The sequence below is a fragment of the Mus pahari genome, chromosome 2 (assembly GCF_900095145.1).
Source record: "Mus pahari chromosome 2, PAHARI_EIJ_v1.1, whole genome shotgun sequence".
Classification (NCBI taxonomy): domain Eukaryota; kingdom Metazoa; phylum Chordata; class Mammalia; order Rodentia; family Muridae; genus Mus; species Mus pahari.
The window spans coordinates 85,312,148-85,322,026 of record NC_034591.1 but is presented as its reverse complement, the minus strand read 5'-3'; the positions used below and the strand labels follow the sequence as shown (position 1 = coordinate 85,322,026).

The following is a 9,879-nucleotide window of genomic DNA, read 5'->3' as shown; positions in this document are numbered from 1 at the left end:
TTTCATCAATAGACAGGTCATTTAGACAAAAACTAAACAGAGAAATCCTGGTACTAAATGATATCATAAACCAAATACACCATCCAAATATTTACAGAACATTTCACCCAAACACACCTCTACACCTCATGAAACTTCCTCAAAACTGACCACAATATCAGACACAAAGCAAGTCTCAACAAATAGAAGAAAATTGAAATAATTCTTTTCATCCTATCAGACCACCATGGATTAAAGCTAGATATCAACAATAACAGAAAGCTTACACACTCATGGAAACTGAACAACTACCTACTAAATGAAAAATGCATCAAGACAGGAATAAAGAAAGAAATTAAAGACTTTCTAGAATTCAATGAAAATAAATACACACCATACCCCAAACCTATGGGACACAGTGAAAGTTGTGCTAAGAGGAAAGTTCATAGCACTAAGTGCCTACATTTTTCTTTACAATTGAGATCATATATTTGTAAATTAATGGCACACCTGAAATCTCTAGAACAAAACGAAGTAATCACACCTAAGAGTAGTAAATGGTGAGAAATAATCAAACTGAAGCCTGAAATAAATAAACAGAAACAAAGAATAGATAAAACAAAGAGTTGGTTCTTTTAGAAAACCAATAAAATTTACAGGTCCTTAGCAAAATTAACTAAATAACATAAAGAAAATAAACAGATTTAAAAAGAATAGGGTGACATAAAAACAGACATCAAGGAAATCCAGAGAATCATAAGGATATACTTTATAAGTCTGTCCTCCACCAAACTGGCAACCAAAAATCGAAAGAAAATAAAGATGAAAGATGAAAATGTCTTAATAAATAACACCTACCACAGCTAAATCAAGATCAGATCAGATAAGCACCTACAACCCCTAGTGAAATAAAACTGTCTTACAAGCAAGAAAAAAACAAAAACAAAACAAGACCAGTATTAGATGATTCACTGCAGAATTCTACCAGATCTTCAAAGAAGAATTAATGCCAATAATTCTCAAATTATTCTTCAAAGTAGAAACAGAGAGAACATTGCCTAATTCTTTTTATGAGGACACAATCACAATGATACTCAAACCACATACTTAACAAAGAAAGAGAATTACAGATCAATTTCCCTTATGAACATACATGCAAAAATTATCAATAAAATAGTTTCAAACTGAATCCAGAAACACATCGAAAACATCATTCACTAGCCTGGGGTGGTGATACATGCCTTTAATCCCAGAACTGGGGAGGCACAGGCAGGTGGATCTCTGTAGTTCCAAGTCAGCCTGGTCTAGAGAGGTCAGCCAGGGATGCACAAAGAAACCCTGTCTCAAAAACAAACAAACAAAAAGATCATTCACCATGATCCAATAGGCTTCATTTCAAAGATGCAGGTATGGTTTAGCATACACAAAAATTATAACTGTACTCCAGCCTACAAACAAATTGAAAGACAAAAATTATATAATCAGCTCATGAATAAAAGGTCTTTGAAAAATACCACACCCCTTCGTGATAAATTCTGGAGAGATTAGAGATATAAGGGACATATTTCAACATAATAAGGGCAATTTACAGCAAGCCTATAGCAAACATCAACCTAAATGTAGGGAAACTCAAAGCATTTCCATTAAAATCAGGAATGAAACAAGGTTTTCCATACTCTACATACTTTTTCAATATAGTACTTGAAGTCTTAGCTAGGCCAATAAGCAACCAAAGATCAAGGGGATCTAAACAGGAAACAAATAATTCAAAGTATCTTTATTTGCAGATGATATGATATGTGTGGGAGAAAGAGAGTGGGAGGGGGATGGGGCTTAAATACTCCACCAGGAAACTTCTAGAAAAACACTTTCAACAAAGTAACAGAATGAAATATTAACAAACAAGAATCAGTAGCCTTCATGTATACATGTATACAAATGACAGACTGAGAGACTGAGAAACATCAAAGAAACAATGCCTTTGATAATACTGAGAGAGAGAGAGAGAGAGAGAGAGAGAGAGAGAGAGAGAGAGAGAGAGAACAGAGAAACAAAATCTAAGATATACAAAGGCAGAGGCACAAAGAAAAAGAGAGAGAGCTAGAGAGCTCTTGAGGTAATTCTAACCAAGTAAGTAAAAAGATCATATAATAAAACTTTAAGTCATTGAAGAAAAAACTTGAAAATATATTTAAAAATGGAAATATTTACCATGCTCATAGATCAGTAGTATTAGTATTAGTATTAGTATTAGTATTAGTATTAGTATTAGTATTAGTATTAGTATTAGTATTAGTATTATCTAGCTGCATATGTAGCAGAAGATGGCCTAATCGTCCATCACTGGGAAGAGAGGCCCCTTGGTCTTGTAAANTTTATATGACCCAGCACAAGGGAAGGCCTGGGCCAAGTAGTGGGAGTGGGTGGGTAGGGGAGCAGGGGCGGGGGGGGTATAGGGAACTTTCGGGATAGCATTTGAAATGTAAATAAAGAAAATAATAAATAAATAAATAAATAAATAAATAAATAAAAACAACCATCTTGTCAAAGGCAATCTACAGATTAAATGCAATGCCCATCAAAATTTCAACACAATTCTTCACAGATATTAGAACAATTTTCAGCTTCATATGGAAACACACACACACAAAAACAGGATAACTAAAGCAATTCTTAATTATAAAAGAACTGCAGGATATATCACCAATCCTAATTTCAAGATGTTTTACAGAGCTACAGTAAAAAAAAAACTATATGGTATTGCACGAAACCCGACACAATGGTTAATGGAATTGAATTGAAGGCTCAGATATAAATCTACACACATATAAACACCTGATTTTTTAATAGAGAAGCCAGAAATACACACTGAGAAAAGAAAGACATGATGTAGGAGAAAAAAAAAAACAAACTGCTATACAGAGAAGGTGGGGGAAACAGAGAGGAGACAAGAATGAATAAGAAGGGGCTGGGAAAAGAGGTAATAGGAGGGGAAGGGAAGAGACAGATGGAAGAAGAAGGAAGATGAGAGAAAAGGAGAGAGAGAAGAGGAAAGAAGTGGGGGAACCTCAATCAGGGAATGTAGCTCAGTAGTAGAGCATATGCCTAGTATGCACTTGGCTCTAGGTTTCACCATCAGCACTAGAAAATTTCACAAACAAAACCAACACATATAGAAGAATTGTGTTGTGTTTTACATGGGAATAATTGTGGAAAATGTATATGACCAGTTCTCTCTCCTTTTCAAAGGAACTTCTTAATGTTTTATGTCACCAACATGTCTGCTCCTTTATGAAGAAGGTAGTCAGCCTTTTTTTTTTCTTTCATTCTTTCAATTTTTATTAGGTATTTACTGCATTTACATTTCACATGCTATCCCCAAGGTCCCCTATACCCCTCGCCTGCTCCCCTACCCACCCACTCCCACTTCTTGGCCCTGGTGTTCCTCTGTACTGGGGCATATAAAGTTTGCAAGACCAAGGGACCTCTCTTCACCCAATGATGACTGACTAGGCCATCTTCTGCTACATATGCAGCTAGGGACACGAGCTCTGCGGGTACTGGTTATTTCACACTGTTGTTCCTCCTATAGGATTGCAGACCCCTTAAGCTCCTTGGGTACTTTCTCTAGCTCCTCCATTGGGGACATTGTGTTCCATCTGATAGCTGATTGTGAGCATCCACTTCTGTGTTTGCCAGGCACAGGTAGTCAGCCTTTATATGGGGTGTGAGGGGATACAAGGGGATACAAGTCCTGCAACTCATATGTCTAGACTTAACTGCTGAAAATAACTGAGCTAGCATGTAAACAACGTTTCTACTGTTTAGAACTTTGCACCAACAGTGTTGAAACTGCTCTTAATCTCAGTTTACTCTTAAAACTTATGTTTTCATTCAGTGAGGCCTTAAGAAACATAAAAACCTCTAGAATATCCATTGCTTCTCTCTAAGCCACAAATTTTCTATGTGGCTTGTTCATCCATAGGCAATGGCTATGTTTGTGAAATGTCATAACTTGGGCTGGCTCACCAGGTAAAAGAACTTGCTACTTGATGCAACGTAAATCAGATGGCCTGAGTTCAGTTCCCAGAACTCACATAAACATGTTAGAGGAAAACTAACTCCACAAAATTGTCCTGCAGATGTTCACATTCACACGGTGACATCCAGTCCATCCCCCACCCCTGCACAAATAATTTTGTTTTGTTGTGACACAACAGGCTCTCTTTGTGTAGCCTTCGCTATCCTGAAGATGATTGAGGTCTTTAAAGAGGAAATGAATAAGCCCCTTAAAGAAATCAAAGAAAAGACAAAACAAAAATGAAGAAAATAAATAAATCCTTTTTAAAGAAAGCCAAGAAAAACAAACAAACAGTAGAAGGAAATGAACAAAATTGTTTAACACCTGAAAATGGAAATTATAGAGAAAGCAAAATTGTGAGATTTCTGGGAATGAAAAATCTAGGTAAGCAAATAGGAACTACAGAGTAGCTTCACCAACAGAATACAAGAGATAAAAGAGAAAATGTCAGGCATTGAAGGTACAATAGAATAAATAGATGCATTGGTCAAAGAAAATATTAAATCTAAAAACATTCCTTACACAAAGTATCCAGGAAATTTGGGACAATAAATTTGGGACCAAACTAATAATAATAGGAATAAAAGAAGAAGAAGACTCCCAGCTCAAAGACCTAAAAAATATTATCAACAAAATCAAAGAAGAAAAATTTCCTAACCTAATGAAGATGCCTATGAAGATACAAGAAGTTTATAGACCACCAAATAGAAGGGACCAGAAAAGAAAGTCCCCTCACACACAATAATTATACAGATAATTGCAGATAACTAAACATATAGAACAAAGAATACTAAAAACTGCAAGGGGAAAAGACCAAGTAACATATAAAACAAACCTATTAGAATTACATCCAACTTCTCAATGGAAACTCTAAAAGTCAGAAGGACCTGGACAGATGTCTTGGAGACTCTAAGAGACCACAGATACCAGCCCTGACTACTATGTTCAGCAAAACTTTCAATCACCATGGATGGAGAAAACAAGATGTTCCATGATAAAATCAAATTTAAACAATGTCTACCCATAAATCTAGCTCTACAAAATGTACTAGAAGGAAAACTCCAGCCCAAGGAGGTTAACTACACCCATGAAAAAACAAGAAATAAGTAATCTCACACCAGCAAAGTGAAAAGAAAGGAAACACACACGTATATACACACACACTACCATAACCAACAACAACAGCAATAAAATGAATACGATAAAAAGGAAATAACAATCAATGGTCATTGATATTTCTTAATATCTATGGACTCAGTTTCTCCAATAAAAAGACAAGCAAGATCTGTCCTTCTACTGCATGCAAGAAACACACCTCAACATCAAAGGTACCTCAGAATAAAGGGTTACAAAAAGATTTTCCAAGCAAATGGACATAAGAAATAAACCTGTGTATAACATTCTAATGTATAACAAAATAGACTTCAAATCAAAATTAATCAAAAGACATGAGGAAGGACATTTCAGACTCATCAAAGGAAAAATATCCAACAAGATGATCTTTCAATTCTTAACATCTATGCACGAAATGAAGGACATCCACATCTGTACAAACAACATTACTAAAGTTTAAATCATGCATTGACCCTCACACAATACTAGTGGGAAGCTTTAATATCCCACTCTCACCAACAGACAGCTTATATAAACAAAAACTAAGTAGAGACACTGGAGCTAGCAGATGTTATAAAGTCAATGGACCAAACAGATATTTACAGACCATTTTATCCAAACACAAATAATATACCTTCTTCTGTGTACCTCATGGAACTTGCTTTAGAACTGACCACATACTTGGTCACAAACCAAGTCTCAATAGATGCACGAAAATTGAAATAGTCTCCTGAATCCTATCAGACCACCACAGATTAAAGTTGGATTTTAACAACAACAGAAACAACAAGAAGCCTAGACTCTCATGGAAACTGAACAACTCTGTACTGAATGAAAAATGGGTCAATCTGAAAATACAGAAATTTAAGACTTTCTAGAATTCAATGAAAATAAATACACAACATACCCAAAATGATGGAGCACAATGAAAGTCATGCTAAAAAGAAAGTTCATAGCACTTAGTGCCTACATAAAAAAAAAAAAAAAAAAAAAACTGGAGAGATCTCAAACTAGCAACCTGAAATCTCTAGAAGAAAAGGAAATAGTCACAGAGAAGAGGAGTAGATGGCAAGAAATAACCAAATTTGAATTAACAAAGTCAGACATGAAGGAGGGAGATAAAGACAGGCACAGAAAAAAAAAAAAAAACAACCTAAAGAATCATTAGGTCATACTTTAAAAACCTGTACTACACAAAATTAGAAAATTTAAAACAAATGGATAAACAATTTAAATAGAACTATAACCCCTAGTGAAACAAAACCAGTCATCAAAAGTCTCCCAACCAAAAAGCCCTGGGCTAGATGGTTTTAGTAAAGAATTCTACCAGACTTCCTAAAATGACCTAATGACAATATGCTTCAAATTATTTCATAAAATAAACACAGAAGAAACATTGCCAAATTCATTTTGTGAAGCCGTAATTACTTTAATACTCAAACCACACAAAAATGTAGCAAATAAGGAGAATTTCATACCAATTTCCCTTATAATATATATGCAAAAATACTTAATAAATACTTATAAACCAAATTCAAAAACACATCAAATAGGTCATCCACCATGACCAAGTAGGCTTCATCCCAGAGATACAGGGATGGTTCAACATATGAAAATCAGAGGATATAACCCAACATATAAACAACTGAAAGAAAAAAAGTCATATGAGTAGATACAGAAAAGCTTTCAACAAAATCTGACTCCCCTTTATGATAAATTTCTTGTAGATATTAGTAATAAAATGGACATGCCAAAATATAATAAAGGAAATTTACAACAAGCCTATAGCCACCACCAAATTAAATGGAAAGAAACTCAAAGCAATTCCACTAAATCAGGAACAAAACAAGACTGTCCACTCTTTCCATATCTATTCAATATAGTATTTAAATTCTAGATAGAGCAATAAGACAACTGAAGGAGCTCAAGGGATACAAATTGGAAAGGAAAAAGGCAAAGTATCACTATTTACAAATAATATGACAGTATACATAAGCAATCCCCCAAAATATACTGGGAAACTCTTACACCTGATAAACACCTTCAGCGAAGTGGCTGGATACAAGATTAACTGATAATATCAGTAGCCCTCCTATACACAAATGGACCGAGAAATCAGAAAACATCCTTTACAATAGTCACAAATAATGTACAATATCTTGGTATAACTCTAACCAAGCAAGTGAAAGACTTGTATGATAAAAGCTTCAAATCTTTGAAGAAGGACTTTGAATAAGATATCAGAAGATGGAAGATCTCCCAATTCTCATGGATCGATAGGATCAACATAGTAAAAATGACTACCAAAAGTAATCTACAGATTCAACACAGTCCTAGTCAAAATTCCAATGCGGAGGATCGGCGGTCCAAGCAGGTCGTATGGTGTTCCCCGCCAAGAGGCTGTGCGTTCCCTGCCAAGAGACCCTCCATCCATGGAGGGCGTTCGTTGGGCCTTCTCCTGTGGTACCTGGTTGCCAAGTCGAGCCAAATGACTTCTGGCAGTGAAGTCTATCCAGGCCAGTTCGTGCTTGCCCGCAAAGCCAAGGCAGCCATGGCTGGTCATCTAATGAGAAGGAAATTAGTTGCAGAGAAATTGAATGCTTGGGATCATATCCGTCTGCAGAGAACTTCAAATGGAAAGCCAGTTCTTGCGAAAGACTCGTTGAATCTCTATGCCAATTTCAACTTTAACATCTCTCATCAAGGGGGCTATGCAGTTAGTTCTTGCTGCAGAACCTGAGCTACATTGGCATTGATATCATGAACACTAGTTTTCCAGGTCGTGGATCAATTCCAGAATTCTTTCATATTATGAAAGGAAAGTTTACCAAAAAGGAATGGGAAGCAATCAAAAGTTTTAATGATGAATGGACTCGACTGGATATGTTTTACCAGCACTGGGCGTTAAAAGAAAGCTTCATAAGAGCCATTGGTGTTGGACTGGGATTTGAAATGCAGCAGCATGAATTTGATGTATCTCCATTAAGCATGGACATTGGTCAGGTTTATAAGGAAACATGTTTGATTTGGAATGGGGAAGAAAAAATAGAATGGGCCTTTGAGGAAAGCAAAATAGATGAACATCATTTTGTTGCAGTGTCTGTTAGGAAGCCTGATGGATCTAAACATCAAAATGTTTCATATTAAGATGATTCCAAGGTATCCCAGAGTGAGTACCATTCTTGATTTTAATGATTTGGTAGCATCTGCTATTCCTATGACACCTGAGGATCCTTCATTTTGGGACTGTCTTTGCTTCACATAAGAAATTCTAATATGAAATGGTACCAAGTCATGATAGGATTCTTTAGTAAGAAAAATAAATGAAAAAGGGGTAATCTTGTATATTCACTGAAATAAATTGCCTGGTGTTATCAAATTTTATTAACTAAGCATTTTCAAAGACACAAATTCTTTCTAAGAGCAGATTTCCAGTTCAGTGGCTCTATTGGCTCCATTGAGTATGTTCACTTCTTCCTCCCAGAACTGTAATCAATGGAAACTATGACAAAATCTTCCAAGGATAAATGTGCATCTTAGAAAGAAAAAATAAAGTGTAGACATGCTGAAGGCAAGCATTTCACCCTGTTTTTCAGAGAACTCTAAAATATCTGTTATCTTTCCAGAGACTTGTGTTGCAAATTAATTCATATTTACTTTTCTAAAAGTGGGAACATATGTTTTGTAGTTATAAGAAAATACACCTGCCTTTCATAACTATTTCTGCTGCATAAACTTACTGGTTCCAAGTTACTGTCCTGTGTGACATCTGCTTGGCACATAGCACAAGGTTTAAGGTGTCAGCATTACAACACTCGTTTTGATTTGAGTGCAGTAACACAAACTGCTGTTGAAACTTCCAGGTTTATATCTTCATAAAGTTGTAACATTTGTTTTATCTTGATAAATTATCCCCCCAAAGATTCCATCAACTCAGATGTATCTCAATTTTATTTTAACCGCTGTCAAAAGTAAACTATTGGAGAGAAAAACCAAGTCTGTTGTCTTAGTTACTTCATGACTGTGAAGAGACACCACAACCATGGCACCTCTTATAAAGGACAACATTTAATTGGGGCTGGCTTACAGGTTCAGAGTTTCAGTCCATTATCATGATGTCGGGAAACATGGTAGCGCCTAGGCAGGCATGACCCAGAAGGAGCTGAGAGCTGTATCTCTTGTTCCAAAATAAGAGTAGGAGAATACTGGCTCCCAAGTGGTTACGAAGAGGGTCTCAAAGCCCATCTCCACAGTGACACACTTCCTCCAACTAGACCACACCTAATAGTGCCATTGCCTGGGCCAGGCATATTCAAACCAGTCTACCTGGTATGGTTTGGGAGAGTTTCATTGACATCACACTACTGTGGTTGAGGAAAATCTACCATAGGGTACTCATTTCCATGTTAGGAGTTTTAATTGTCTTTGTCATTACTGTAAGCAGTACTACAGTAAAATTCTGTGGCATTTTGAGAGTCTTTCTTATGTCCTGCAGACAGGAGTGGTTGGTTGAAAGGGTTTAAACAAACAGCTTTAGGTATTACCTTATTACTCTTGAAAAACTGCAGTTTATGCTTCAGCTAGTCGTGTTTGATCCAACTACAGGTATTATCTTGCTTTTATTTACCTGAAGATTGGTTTGTTGGTTTTTGTTGTTGTTTCCTTTTATTGAATAACTGTATAATTGAAAAGCAATATATCACATC

The 9,879-nt window shown here is 35.9% G+C and overlaps 1 pseudogene; it reads left to right on the top strand.

Moving 5' to 3' along the window:
• Positions 1-7,552: 7,552 nt before the first annotated feature.
• Positions 7,553-8,471, top strand: LOC110317373 (annotated as a pseudogene).
• The last annotated feature ends 1,408 nt before the right edge of the window (positions 8,472-9,879 follow it).